This window comes from Loxodonta africana, chromosome 26, assembly GCF_030014295.1.
Source record: "Loxodonta africana isolate mLoxAfr1 chromosome 26, mLoxAfr1.hap2, whole genome shotgun sequence".
In the NCBI taxonomy this organism is placed as follows: domain Eukaryota; kingdom Metazoa; phylum Chordata; class Mammalia; order Proboscidea; family Elephantidae; genus Loxodonta; species Loxodonta africana.
The window spans coordinates 47245403-47260394 of record NC_087367.1 but is presented as its reverse complement, the minus strand read 5'-3'; the positions used below and the strand labels follow the sequence as shown (position 1 = coordinate 47260394).

The window sequence follows — 14992 nt, the reverse complement described above, 5'->3', positions numbered from 1 at the left end:
CTGCGTTTTGGTGGTGTGAGCTTGGGAAAGTCACTTCCTCTCTTGGCCTCAATTCCCAGCCTGCACCAGGAGGGGGTTGGAATGAAATGAACATCAGATATTGTCACCCTCTGCATAAAAAATAAAACCCTCCAATAACTTTCATTACATTTAGAATCTAACCCAGTGCCTCATCTCAGACTTGGGTGTAGGCAGCCTGCACGATGGCTCCCAACAGTCCTACCTCCTGGTCTCCACATCCTGTGTGGCCCCCTCCCCTCAGTGTGGATTGGACTCAGGGACTCACTTCTGAAGAATGTTGTTGTTAGTTGCCACTGAGTCGATTTCAACTCATAATGACCCCATTTGGGAAATGTTACTTGGCTCTCTTTTTATTCCCTCTCTCTCTGTCTCTCAGTCATCTCTCTCTCTGTCATTTATTTTTCTCTCTCCCCCCAGGAAGCAGCTGTGATGTATGACCTGCACATGGAGTGACTCATGTGACAGAGCTGAGGGAGGGTCCTGATCAATAGACAGGAAGTGAGGCCCTGAAGTCTAACAGCTCACAGAGTTCTGCTGATAACATGCAAGTGTGTAGGGAGCAGATCTCCTGACTCAAGACTCAGTTGAGACAGCAACCACAGGCACATGAGAACTTGGGGCAGTCACCAGGTAAGCTATGCCTGGAGTCCTGGCACACAGAGACTGTGTGTTGTGTGCTGTTCTGGGTCATTAGTTTTGTGGGTGTTGTTATCACAGAGCAGGAGATAACTCCTCCAGCCCACCAGGTCATGGGTCCTGGACCTGTTCTTCTCCTCCCTGCCTCCTCTCCTCCTCAGCTCCCTCTAGCCATACTGGCTGCATTTCAACCCCCACTCTAGACAAACTCATGGCTGCCTCCCAGTCTCTGCACGAGCTATGTCTTTTCCTTGGCATGCTGTCCTGGACTCATGCAGGGCTGTTGCCTCCTGTCATTTGGTCACACATAAATGTCACCTTAGTGAGGCCTTTTGGACCACACCCTAGCCTTATCTCACAGCACCCTGCTTTATTTTCTCTACAAAATACGCTGTTTTCTTTGCATGTATTTTTTTTTTCATTCTTCTATCCATCTTCATGTTTTCCTTACAGATTGTGACTTCCTGGGGACAGGGACCACGGGGGTCATTTTCAGAACCAGCTCTTGGACCACCTGCTAATGTCGCTCCTGCTCGTGCACTAACACTGGAGCTCCATAGTGCACCAACTATTCCATCATCAGCTCCATCACCAACAGCAGATGGACAAACAGCTGGAGGGGTAGATTTCAATCCTGGGCCACCTCCAGAATGGCTCCCAGATCACCTGCTGATGTCGATCCTGCTCCTGCTCAACATCACAGCCCTATAGAGCACCAGGTCCTCCATCTCCAGCTCTGCCTTGGTCACCAGGGGATGAGCCATTTTCTGTAACTCCTCCACAGCCACCCCTCATTCACAGCTAGGGAACATCAGCTCCAGAAACACACCCTTTCTTCAACTCACCTCAGTGGGAATTTTTTTGGTTTTGTCGTAGTATTTTTCCAGATCACTTTATAGTTTATACTATTTTAACAGGTAGATTTCTCATAAAATAAAATGTTTTAGTAGTTTTAAAGTGTGTAGTATAGTGGCTTTATGTACTTTTACAGTCTTACTGAACCATCATCAGTACCTATGTCAGAAGATTTTCATCACCACTGTGATGGCTCATGTTATGTGTCAGTTTGCTTAGGCCATAATCATCATAATCAAGGGTTTGGCAGACATTATGTAATCAGCCTCCATTTTGTGATTTGATGTTGGAAGAGGAGTTGCCCTGGAGGAGTGAACTGCAAATTAACACACCTCCTGGTACCTGGTATACAGCCATTTATCTGGCCAGTGCCTTTTTCTTCATCCTTGTTTTGAAGGACAGGTCCCTCTTGATGAAACACAGCATAGATCTGTAAGATTTTGGAGTAAATCCCTGCCATCCTCTGCAGATAACTACTCTCCTTTTTACAAACAGCTTTTGGCTTCTTATGGGTCCTTAGTAGAGACTGAACTCTTAACCATGGGCCACCAAGTCACCATGTGGCCTGAGCTTCCCATTATGAACTCGATGTTGTCTGACCCAGAGAGTCATACATTTGGACATGCACAGCAGCGCACCACCATTAAATGGAAGTGGTATGTACAAGATCGGGCCTGAGCAAGACCCGAAGGCACAAGTAAGTTGCATGAGGAAATGGCCCCAATGCCATGGTCTCCACTCCTGTCACATACCTTTCATCTCCCAGTCTGCACCTATGGCCTCATGGGGATTTCCTTATGATCTGGTGACTGAAGATAAGAAAACTTGTGCCTTGTTTACAGATGGTTCTGTGCAACATGCAGGTACTGGTTGAAAATGGAGAGCAGCAGCACTATGGCCCCTTGCTGGGACCTCTCTGAAGGACAGTGGTGAAGGGAAATCCTTCCAATGGGCAGAACTATGAGCAGTGCACCTGGGTGTTCCCTTTGCTTGGAAGGAGAAATGGCCAGATGTGTGAATGTATGTATACTGATCCATGGGCTGTGGCCAGTGGTTTACCTGGATTGTCAAGGACTTGGAAGGACATGATTGGGAAACTGGAGACAGGGATTTATGGGGAAGAGATACGTGGATAGACCTCTTTGAATGGGCCAAAGAAGTGAAGATATTTGTGTCTCATGTGAACCCTTGCTAAAGACTGACCTTAGCAGACGAAGACTTTTTAACAATCAAGTGGATAAGATGACGTGTTCTGTGGAAACCACTTCACCTCCTTTCCTAGGTACTCCCATCAATGCTTATGAACAAAGTGGCCATGATGGCAGGGATGGAGGTTATGCATGGGCCCAGAAACATTGACTTCTACTCCTCAAGGGCAACTTGGTGACAGCCACTGCTAAGTGCCCAATCTGCCAGCAGCAGAGACCAACACTGAGTCCCCGATATGGCCCCACCCCTCAAAGTGATCATCCAGCAACCTGGTGGCAAGCTGATTACATTGGACCACTTCCGTCATGGAAAGGGCAAAGTTTTGTTCTTACGGGAATAGACATTTACTCTGAATATGGATTTACCTTCCCTGCATGCAATGCTCCTGCCAAAACTACCACCCATGGACTTACAGAACGCCTTATCCACCATCATTGTATCCCAAGTGCATTTCTTTTAATCAAGGGACTCACTTCACAGCAAATGAAATGCAGCAGTGGGCCCATGCTCATGGAATTCATTGGTCTTACCATGTTCCCATCATTCTGAAGTAGCTGGTTTGATAGAATGACGGAATGGACTCCTAAAGACACAATTACAGTGCCAGCCAGGTGGCAGTACCTTGCAGGGTTAGGGCAGTGTTCACCTAGAGGCTGTATATGCTCTAAACTAGCGTCCAGTATATGGTGTTGTATCTCCCATAGCCAGGATTCATGGGTCCAGGAATCAAGGGGTGGAAAAGGGAGTGGCACCACTCACTATTACCCTTAGTGACCCACTCATAAGATTTTTTGCTTCCTGTATCCTAGCTTCTTTGCTTGTTTTGTTTTGATATGCCCAAATGGGTTGCTTGAGTGAGCTAGCTGGATTATTTTCACCTTTAAAATTCTGCTGTCCTGTCACCAGATGGCTAGAGCTGTTATCAGATATATCAGTCTAGGAGTCCATTCACTTTTCTTGTGTGGATTCAGCTCAGGTGTCCAGGTAGCTGATCATCTAGTGTGTGGTACAGGCTCTTTCCTACAGTCTTAGAGGGGCAGGGGTGATTACTGTAGGTCTGGTATTGGGTTGCAGCAGGGGGTCACACTCTGAACAAGGAGGGGGCTGAGAAACATCCCCCATGTATCTGTGAAGAAAGTGTGTCCCTGTTCCCTAGAGCGTACAGGCGGGTGGGTTCTGCAGAAATACCATGGGCACCCAGTGCTTGTGGTTGTAAGGACTGGGAGGTACCAGCTATCCTTGGACCCATGTCGTGAGTGGCAGGGTGACCTGAGTGGAGCCACCAGCCCTTGTGCCCATGATGTGGGTAGGTGAGGACCCTTGTTTAAGAGGCAAAGCAGTGTCAGATATAAAACAACCACCTCTCCACAGCACAGCTGAAATGGTTGCAGTCTATCATCAAAAGCCTATTCTCCTGGAATACGCCCTCACAGGTCCATGCAGGGGGGAAAGATATTCAAAGTCCATGGACCATTTATGCCTGGACAGGAGCCTCTTCAGTCCTGAGCGCTGCCGGTTACTGGAACTGGCAAATTATCTTTTCACCCAGTTGTGAATTTATTCCTACTCCAAAGCCTGGAGGTTGGCTCTGGGTGCTCAACAGGGCCTATCTCAGGCCCAGGGACATCAACAGCCACTGAAGCCAGCCTGGGGGTGGGGGGTGCAGTAAAACATACACAAGTGCTTGGCTTTTGCCAAGAGAGCCATTCTTCTCTTGTTCTTGCCAGCAGGCTGTGTGGCTGGCTTCTTCTCCCTTAGGAAACTGCAGCAGAACACTGCTAACAGCCCACTGCAGCCACTTCCAGGAATGGTGCCTGAGGGATCTCGGTGATTCAGGTCCAGTAACTCCTCTCCGCTTCTGAACCATCTATTCCTCTCCCTGCTGCTCAGTCCGTCTTCTGACTTTGCCGTTGATGTTCAAGACTCCTAGCTTGTCATAAATATAATCGTTTCACTTTTTTTTCGGGTCTTTGTTGTCAGAGGGATCGCAGGAACTGTCTGGCTATTCCACCATCTTGGCACCACGTCCTGTTTCTACTTTTTTGAGGAAGCATCATATCGATTTCCAAAGTGGTTGTACCATTTTATATTCCTACCAGCAGTATCTAAATATTCCAGTCTCTCCACAACCTCTCCAACATTTATTATTCTGTGTTTATTGGATTAATGCCAGCCTTGTTGGAGTGAGATGGAATCTCATTCTAGTTTTGATTTGCATTTCTCTATTGGCTTTTTTTTTTTTTTTTAACATGAGCATTTCCTCATGTATCTGTTAGCTACCTGAATGGCTCCTTCAGTGAAGTGCTTGTTCATATCCTTTGCCCATTTGGTAATTGATTTTTTGTCTTTTTGTTGTTGAGTTTTTGCAGTATCATGTAGATTTTAGAGATCAGCCGCTGATCGGAGATGTCACCAAAGGTATAGATCTTTATGGAAGCACACTACCACATCTTTCTCCTGTGGAGTGGCTGGTGGGTTCAAACCACTGACCTTTTGGTTAGCAGTGAAATGCTTAACCACTGCACCACCAGGGCTCCTTTCTGCTGAATAGTACTGTTTTTTGCTGTAACAGCTGTTCCTTCTTTAGCCAATGTTGCTACTGAGCACAGGCATCACAGATCATATTGGTAATGCTGAGGCCTAGGTACTAGAACTTAACACCTCTCATTGTCCAGAAAACACAACAACCTTCACTGCCATCCTTCCCAGAAAATGGATGGCCCAGAAAAAGGCATGTATCTCTTTACCTTACTCTCTCTCTTCCAAACCAAAGTCACCTGCAAAGCTTCCAATTGGTGAAGCCAAGGTCATGTACCTGTGCCCTAGCTGCAAAGGAGATTGGGAAAATGGGACAGGTCTCAAATTGTAGTATGTAATCCCGGTGTAAGGAGAGCATATTCACAAGATGCAAGTTGGCAAGAAAAAGGAGTAATGTCCACCATGTTTCCAAAGCAGATGTAGGATGAGGGTCCAGACTTAGACTCTAATAGGTCTAACACCACTGAGGTGCTAGGCATTTATGTTTATGCTTTGCATTTTACCCCTTGCTTTGCTACCGGAAAGTTACACTTACACTTTGTCTTAATTTTAAGACCTTCATGAGCTCTATCAGACCATGCAAACAGGGAAATAACATAACCTAAAGGCTTGAACATGGCCCAAGATGATGCCGCTGTTGTTAGCTGCCGTTGAGTCGGTTCTGACTCATAGCAACCCTATGCACAACAGAACAAAATACTGCCCAGTCCTGTGCTATCCTTACAATCGTTGTTATGCTTGAGCTCACACTTGAGGCACACTCTTCATGAGTATCATTTTATGTCTTATACTCCAGCCTGTTCTTTGTCTGAAGAGTTGGCTTTGGCAATGGTTTTAGTTCTAGGTCAACAGAGAATCTGAGGGCCATGTCTTCTGGGGTTTCTCCAGTCTCAGTCAGACCATTAAGTCAGGCCTTTTTATGAGAATTTCAGTTCTACACCCCACTTTTCTCCTCCTTCAGGCAGTCTCCATTTTGTTCCCTGTCAGGGCTGCAATTGGTGTCTGCAGGGCACCATTATTGATCACTTTTGAACTCTTAATTTTGGACAGTAATAAAATATTTGCCAGATATTAAAGGTCAGGACGTTATTTAAAACCCATTGCCGAGTCAGTTCCAACTCATGGCGACTCTATAGGACAGAGTAGAACTGCCCTATAGGGTTTCCAAGGAGCACCTGGTAGATTCAAACTGCTGAACTTTGGGTCAGTATCCGTAGCCTTAAACACTACACCACCAGGGTTTCCAGGAAATATTTAGAGACCCCAATTTAGAAAAGAGACCAAAATTCCATTTTTACAGTCCTGGATTTTAACTTTTTGTCCCTTCTAGGGTATCTCCAAATACCCCTTTATCTTTTCTCTTCCTGCATGAATGGTGTTACCTTGTTTAGGTCCTTTAATCTTTTGCATTTTCTCTTATGTCAGTCCATTATTTCCAGAGTTAATGGGCTGTAAGACAAAGTGCTTCTTAACTGGGTATAAAGGCCGTCCCCAGGCTGACTGCAGCCTCCCTTTCTTTCTGCTCTTTGTGCACACAACATGTCCTTTATCCAAACTGGTCTGTGCCCCCTTTCTCTCCTTCGTGCATAGGTGTCCGCCTCCTTTTTTGTGTGAATATTTGATGGCCTTGATAAACCTTGAACTTAGTAGCTGGATCAATCTGTATTCCCATCCTGTCTCTATCAGTTTTTAGAAATGTGATTTTGAGCAAAGTATTTAATTTCACTCAGCCTTAATTTTCTTTTTTATAAAATGTATTTTGTTGTAGTTGTCAAGAATATACACAGCAAAACATACACCAATTTAACCGTTACTACATGTACAATTCAGTGGCACTGATTACATTCTTTGAGTTGTGAAACCATTCTCACCCTCCTTTTCGGAGTTGTTCCTCCCCCATCGACATAAACTCACTGCCCTCTAAGGTTCCTATCTGTTCTTTTGAGTTGCTCTTGTCAGTTTGATTCCGTATGGATAGATCTTCAAAGAGCGTAATGCTTAGGCAGACCCTTTTTACTAGTTAAGCTAAACTATTGTTTGTTTTTCACAAGACTTCAGGGGATATCTTTAGTTTAAGTTTTCAAGGCAGTAGTTTGAGGGGTTCATCCTGCTTCTATGGCTCCAGAAAGTCTGGATTCCATGAAAATTTGAAAATCTGTTTTTCATTTTCCTGCTTTTGACCAGGATTCTGTTACAAAATCTTTAATCAAAATATTCAGCAGTGGTAGCTGGGCACCATCCAGCTCTTCTGGTCTCATGGCAAAGGAGGCAGTTGTTCTTGGAGCCAGTTAGCCACTCATTCCATATCCTCCTCTTATTCCTGACTCTCCTTCTTCCTCTGTTGCTCCAGGCAAATATAGACCATTTGTTGTGCTTTGGATGGCCACTTGAAAGACCCCAGGCACTACTCAACAAACCAGGTGGCAGAACAGAGACACTGTTATTGGCCAATGAGTTGGGGTATCCAAGACCCTAAACCTCCACACCAGAGAAGCAAATCCCATGAGGTTTTTGGCTGTACATAAGCAGCCTCAGCAGCTACTCTTTTTTGTTGTTGTAAATATTATTTTCTTATTTGCAGGATAAGAATCATAATACCTACTTGATAGGTTGCTTGTGAACATAAAGTGAGGTGAAGCACTTAGGATGGCCTTGGGGGTACTCTCCCGCCCATGTCCTCTGTCTGCCTGTCTAGCACAGAGCTCTGAATATAAACTCATCACACGTGCTTGCTGATTAACTTATTGATGATCGGATATTGAGAGCTGGTTGACACCTCAATTCTGGATTAGTTATCTTCTACCTGCCACATTCACATCTTCTCTAACCACATCTTTCTGTGACAGGATCCTAGCACTTCTACCCTATCGGTATGCACCTAAAGGTCCATTGCCCACCCCCACCCCCAGTGATTATGGAAATTATGTTCGTGCACACACATGGTGTCCTGCATGGCATATCTACCCGTATCAGCAACTGACAGCAATTTCACAGCCACTCTGCCTCCTTGAGCACTGATTCGTTTGCTCAGCATTTGTTTCCTCTCAGTTGTAGTGAGATTTATCGTGAGTGTCAAATGCTGAGGTTATAGCTGTCATGACAAGGAATACTACTTTAAAGGGTTTCTAAGGCCCAACTGATAAGCTTTTTATTCCAAACATCACTTAACAAAATGCAACGTGACATTAACAGGATAGCTTGGACAAGCCCTGGAAGTTCATTTACGCAGACTGCCCCATATTGATTCTCAGTGATAACACGCTTAGCCTGAACAAGCCTGCCAGTGTTATCAAACAGTGATGCTCTCCTGCAGCTCTGCCCTCCTCGGGCTGGCGCTGAGAGCACATCAATGTTTCCTTTCATCCTTCTCTTTAAAACATCATTTTCTACCTCTTGCTCAAATGATTGAAGCTATATGTTACACCTGTAAACTCTGGTTTCTCAAAGCGTACCTTATTCAGCCCCTTTTCCTTCTTTCTTACTCCTTTTTCTCTTTTCCTTGCTTTTTAAAAATTTAAAAATTTTTAAATTCTTTTCCATTCAAGTAACCATAACTTCTGAGTTTTCCTTGTATTGCTTCTCTAGTTTGACCTGTTGGCTTTTAGTTATTAGCTTGGCCTGGTTAGCTTATATATATGTGTGTTCTCATTGAATTAACTTCATCTCTCTGTTCTCCTCCTGAGTTTATTGCTGAGAGACACTGAACACACCTTCTTGGACACTTCTCCCTTCCTTGGTCATTCATGTATATTACTCATTGGATCCTTGCCAGTTGTCAAAATATTGTAATTTCCTCTCTTTTTACCTCAGGCTCTGAGGGAAATATATAAAAGACCATAGGAATAACCGTGGTGTAAAAGGATCCAGCAGAATACATTACTCTTCCCAGATCCCTCTTTTGGAGCAGAGTTAAGATAGATTATTTTTTAGACTCATAATGACAAATATTATCTAGTGTAACTTTTTTGAATGGAGAGATCTTATGGGCTGGCAACAGGAACCCTGATCTTTTCACTGTATAAGCACTGACAGAGGAGAGAGTGCCTGTGTTTGAGTGAGTTGAGGGTTAAAGAAAAGGAAGAGTTGTAACAATAAACTAGGGGCCTGAGTTGCCCTAAATTACTTGTTATTCCTTCTGAAGAGAAGGCATCAGGGCCTGAACCCTGTGTCCTTCCACACTAGAAATATTCATAGATGGAGGGAGCAATAAAAGCAGCCTTTGAGCAAGGTGATTTTTTTTTAACTATTGATTTTGAATTTTTAAAAAGTTGTTAATATAGTGACCAACTGGGGTCCCAGCAGAGGATTCCAGGCAGATCAGGAGAAAAATATAGAACAAAAAATAAAATCCACCAAAAAAGAGCAGAACTGTTCTGACAGGGACTGGAAGAACCTCTGAGATTGTGGCCCTAAGACTCCCTTCTGGCCTGGAGCTGAAGCCATTCCCAGAGACCACCTTCATCCAAACAATAAACAAGCCCATAAAATAAACAATAACACCTGAAAGGAATGTGCTCCTTAGAACAATCAATTATACGAAATCAAAAGGGCAGTATTTGCCCAAAAGCAGAGATGAGAAGGCAGGAAGAGGTAGAAAACCAGAATAAAAGAAAACGGGGAACTCGGAGTGGAAATGGGGAGAGTGCTGACACACAAGGCCATGAAACACTTTATGTACAAACTGTTGAATTGGCATCTAATTTGCTCTGTTAACTTTTCACCTAATGTACAATTTAAGAAACTATAAAGTATGAGAAACACCACTACCGTCGAGTCGATTCCGCCTCATAGCGACCCTATAGGACCAGAGTAGAGCTGCCCAAAGAGTTTCCAAAGAGTGCCTGGCAGATTTGAACTGCCGACCTGTTGGTTAGCAGCCATAGCACTTAACCACTATGCCACCAGGGTTTCCAAAGTATAGGAAAGAATAAGAGAAGTAAAAATAAATAAATAAATAAATGGAAAGAAAGATGTACAGGAGCTCAACTGTTACTGCTTCGCTGACTTGTGTTAGGGGTTAGGTAGCCTAATCCGCCTTCATTTTTTAATAAACCTCTCTATTTCCTGCTGTGTGGGCTACTCAGAATCCCTCTCCCGCTCCTGGGAGCACTCTCCTGTTCTCTCCTAATTTAGAAAGAAGATCTGGCGGGACAGAGCAGGACTGGCTGGTTCTCTGAGGATTTGCTCCTGAGGGAAGATGAGAACTGGCTTGCAGCTCTCCTTTCATCTAAGCCTGGAGCTCACCCCCAGCTCAACCACAGGAATCACTGCTGCCTGGCACTCTCCCTGCCACACTTGCCTGTCTGGAGTTCCCTTCCTGGCTTCTGTTGTTTGACTAGGAGGGCAGGCCACTTTGGCACCTACAAGTCCTCTTCCCTGGGGTAGGAGGAGTGGGTGAGGAGTGCTTCAGATGGAGGAGAGGCTGAAGGAGGAGACCAAGAGGTGCCAAGGACAAAGCCCTGATCCACAGTTCTGTTCCAGGCCTCTCTGTTTACCTCCTTTTGCTTCTTTGGGGCCACATCTTGATTGGGAGCAGGGGCCTTCGTTTCTTAATAGGGTGTTTTTTTTTTTCTCCATTACAGAGTTTGTCTCCACAGTAAGACAAGGAGGTCTGTACAAAGCAGGGGCCATGCCATGTGCTTCTCTGGCATTCTTTGTGTCCCCTGCACTGTGTGACGCGCATAGCAGGAGCTCAGAATATGGGAGCTTCATTATATTAATAGTTTCTGTTTGTAGTCTATCTTGGTCCCTTCCCCCTAACTTACCTACAATTCTTATATTTTTTCTTCTGCTTGCCTGGATCTCCCCAGAGTGACACTTATTTTTCTGGAAGGTTTCAAATTTTCTTGCCGCTAAGGCAGCCTGGGAAACCCTGGTGGTGTAGTGGTTAAGTGCTAAGGCTGTTAACCAGAAGGTGGGGAGTTCAGATCCACCAGACACACTTTCAAAACTATGTGGTAGTTCTACTCTGTCCTGTAGGGTCGGTATGAGTCGGAATCCACTCAATGGCAATTGGTTTTTTTTTTTTTCTTTCAGGAAGGCATTCTGCATTAGTATCAGTTTGGCCATATCTGACTTCATCTGTTGAGGTGAATCTTACTTTTCCTTGCCTTGTATCCCCATGAAAAGCTTGTAATGTCAGAAGCCCCAATTTTGACTTAAGGAGCTTCTTTTCCCCTTCACTGTGAGGAGGTGGGAGGGGTCTAGGTTTTTCCCACGAGGCCTCATTTCAATCGGCTGTGTGGTCACTTCTCTGTGTAATGTACTCTCGCCCACATAATTGGGAGAGTCTTCCAAACTCCTTATATTCAGATGAGTTACTCTGTTCCTTGGGTTCTCAGTTATACTCGTGAAGTCACTGTTTTCATTAAAGCTGTACTGTTCCTTGATCCTAGTTGTTCAATGAAAATTTTCCCTTTCTAGCCAGACCCATTTCTTTGACGGGCAGGAATGAGACATAATTCTTATGTATCCTTACTCACCCTTTTTCTCCCTGTAGACCAAGCACAAGACTGTTCAAAATAGGTGATCCATAAATATTTTAACCTAATTAGACCCAGGCATTTATAGAGTTCAAAAAGAAAAAAAAAAATGGCCTTGGTACGTTCACATCTTAACACACTCTGGAGATCATCTGGTATACGACCTCATTTTTTGGTCCATCAGTTTATTGATTCAATTATCCCTTCATCCATTTGTTCATTCATTCATTCATTCACCTTTTTGTGCTACGCGCTGTGCAAGGAGCAGGAGATATAAGGTGAACATCTACATGGAGCATACCATGACATGCAGAGGATAGACACTGAAGAAATACTTAAAAGTCTGGTGAGAAATTTAAGTATGTAGAGCTACAGAAAGGAGGCCTGTTGGTGCAATGGTTAAGTGCTTGGCTGCTAACTGAAAAGTTGGTGATTTGAACCCACCACCCACTTTGCAGGAGAGAAGACCTGATGATCTGTTCCCGTAAAGATTACAGTTTAGGAAGCCCTTGGGGCAGTTCTGCTGTGTCATATAGGGTCGCTATGAGTCGGAATTGACTCAGTGGCGCACTACAACGGCATAGGTTCAGAAGTCCACATGGGAAGCTGGCTTAGGGTCCAGGAGGACATTTGTAAGAACGCGATGTTTCAGCTGAGGATGAGATTTTGTGTAGCAAACCTTGGGCTGTGACCCAGATTTTGGGGTCATTCCTTTGAGTTTCAAGGAGATGCTGTAAAAGCACTCATCATTAAAGTACTGTAATTTTCTTGACTCTCATTGGGTCATACAACTTAGCTTTTCCATGAAACCCTTACTTCTTACATCTGACATAGTCTTCCTTCCTTGCTACTTATGAAGCAATATACAGTGTCACTTACCGCCTTCTGGAGTAGTCAGTAGTTTCACTTCTATTATCTTCTCTCAACAACGCAGTAGTTTATGTCCTTCATAAGTTTTAAGATTTTCCAATTCCCGGTAACCCTCTAGGGTTTTATTTTAAACCTTGTCCTATAGTCTGGTAAACATTAAAAACCCAGGATTTATAGAAACTGAGAGTGGCCAAAAGATAAGTGATGAGCAAGTAAGAACTTTAATAAAAAATTTAAAAATTATAAAATGAACTTAAGAGCTCTCTGAAATGAGCCCAGAGGATAGAAAATGGAGAGGGATACATGCTCCATTCTTTCCTAATTCTTCCAAACCTCTTTATATGTGTGGGCTGGGCCAGAGGTGCCAACTGGCAGAAATAAAAGGGAACTCCTCTTTACAAGTTTACTCACAAATTATTCATGTATTATGCATGGGTAGATGAGCAAGGCAGTGGGGATGGAGTACACACGAGAGAAGAAGTTAGAAGGGAAGCAGCTTGACCAAGGGATAGAATGGTTATATCCATCATATGTGTACACTTAGTGCTCTGATAAATATTTTATTCTACATTAGTTGGCAGAGAAACATACAAATAGGAAACGTGATTTGCCCAAGATCACATAGCTGTTTAATGAATCGTTGAGCTGTCTGAAATTGTCTGCAAAATTTTTATATTTTTGGGCATTTTTCTGGATAGTTCTGGTTTCATCAGATTCCCAAAGAAGTGTCTGGTTTCAGAAAGGTTAAGAAAAATGGAATTAACAAAAAATATTGATGATTAAAAACTTCTGGAGTGATGGAATCTTTCTATATAAATGCCATGAAAATCAGAAACTATTAAAGGAAAATTGCTAATTTTATTACATACTAATTAAAAGCTTGTATATGGTAAAAATCACTGTACACAATATTGAAAAGATATGTCTAACTGAAATATTTAGAGCATGCTTGTATGTTAATAGCCCTAAAGTGCAATTCTATAGGCAATGATGATAAAGTTTGATAGTAGTTTTGGCAAGAGAGAGGACTTCTTGATCAGTGTGGTTAGTTGGGTGTACGTTGTTATAACTTTTCCGGAGGGCTGTTTGACAGCATATGTACAGATGTAAACTCTGCCCAGCAATTCACCTTCTAGAATTTATCCTGAGAAGATACAGCTGTGAGGGATACATCCACAAAAATACTCATCGTTGCTTTGTTTGGTAAGAAAAAAAACTAGAAATAACTTAAATATCCATTAGCAGGAAATTTCTTATTAAATATGATACATATGTACCACAGAATGCTATATAGCCACTTAAAATATGTTCTTTATTTGTTTTTATGGGAGGATATCTATGATATATTAAGTTAAAACAATTCATATCACAGGACAACATGAAAAGTATAAATCCGTTTATGCAAAAATCGTACGTATGTGTATAAAAAAAAGTATGTGTATAAAAAAAAGGAATATTCAATAAAATACTAGTATTTTTTTCCAGATGATTTTTATTTTTGCTTTGGTATTTTGCTGGGCAGCTTGAATGTTTGTACAAGGAGCATGCCTGACTCTCACAAGTCCTAACAATATTTAAAACATGCTTGGCCCTTCTGACGGAGTATTTGCAACATTATCTGAATAAGGCAGAGCATTGAATGGGTTGGAAAGACTGGACATTGTTTTTATAGAGCACCTATTAAGTTCGGCTACATACACACTATGACACTGGATGTCATACAGAGGAGTGTCCTTGTTCCCTAGAAGCTTAAAGTCAAATAATTTCAAGGCGGTATATTATCAAGTAGGTATACAGTTGTGTGGTGTGGAATATATTACGTACCTGCCTTGGGGGGATTTTATTGACACATGTATTCAAATTTAATACTTACCTTGAGTGTTCACCCGAATATGAAAGGAAAAATGGCAAACGTTTTACACTGAAGGAGAGATCTGGCATAATTTTATGGACCTCCAACATCATTTAACTGAGTGTTGCTCCCAGTTTTGGCACTTTATTTTAAAAAGGTTCCGGTAATTTCATTTATTGGAAATTCATTAGATATCCTAAACACCTGCAGTTGAAATCTGATAACATGGCCAGTGAGTCTAAAATAGTATTCTTTTATGGCAGTGCTGGAGAAAAAGTAAGAGAATGTATTTTACAGGAGAAAAGGTCACTTTTTAGCTTTGCAGATAAAATTAGGCTTTAGTCATTCCTTAATCCAGTTTTTGCTTTTCTGATGTGAGTGTTCTCCTCTAGCAGCATCAGGCTAATAATTTTTCACATGGGAAAATCATAACCTGTTGACCTGGTACACATACAATAGCCAAGAAAACTTTTTAGAGTTTTTGATAATTTTATTAATTTTCCATTGACATCCCATTATTTAGAATTGT

At 42.8% G+C, this 14992-nt stretch overlaps 1 long non-coding RNA gene across 2 annotated transcripts in view; it reads left to right on the top strand.

The window, feature by feature from the left end:
* LOC111747638 (uncharacterized) overlaps positions 1–4963 on the top strand; it is a 93031-nt gene extending 88068 nt beyond the window's left edge. For both annotated transcript variants that reach the window (XR_010319494.1, XR_010319495.1), the window contains 2 exons: positions 439–651; positions 1111–4963. This is a non-coding gene — a long non-coding RNA (uncharacterized LOC111747638). The remainder of the gene's footprint in view (positions 1–438; positions 652–1110) is intronic.
* The last annotated feature ends 10029 nt before the right edge of the window (positions 4964–14992 follow it).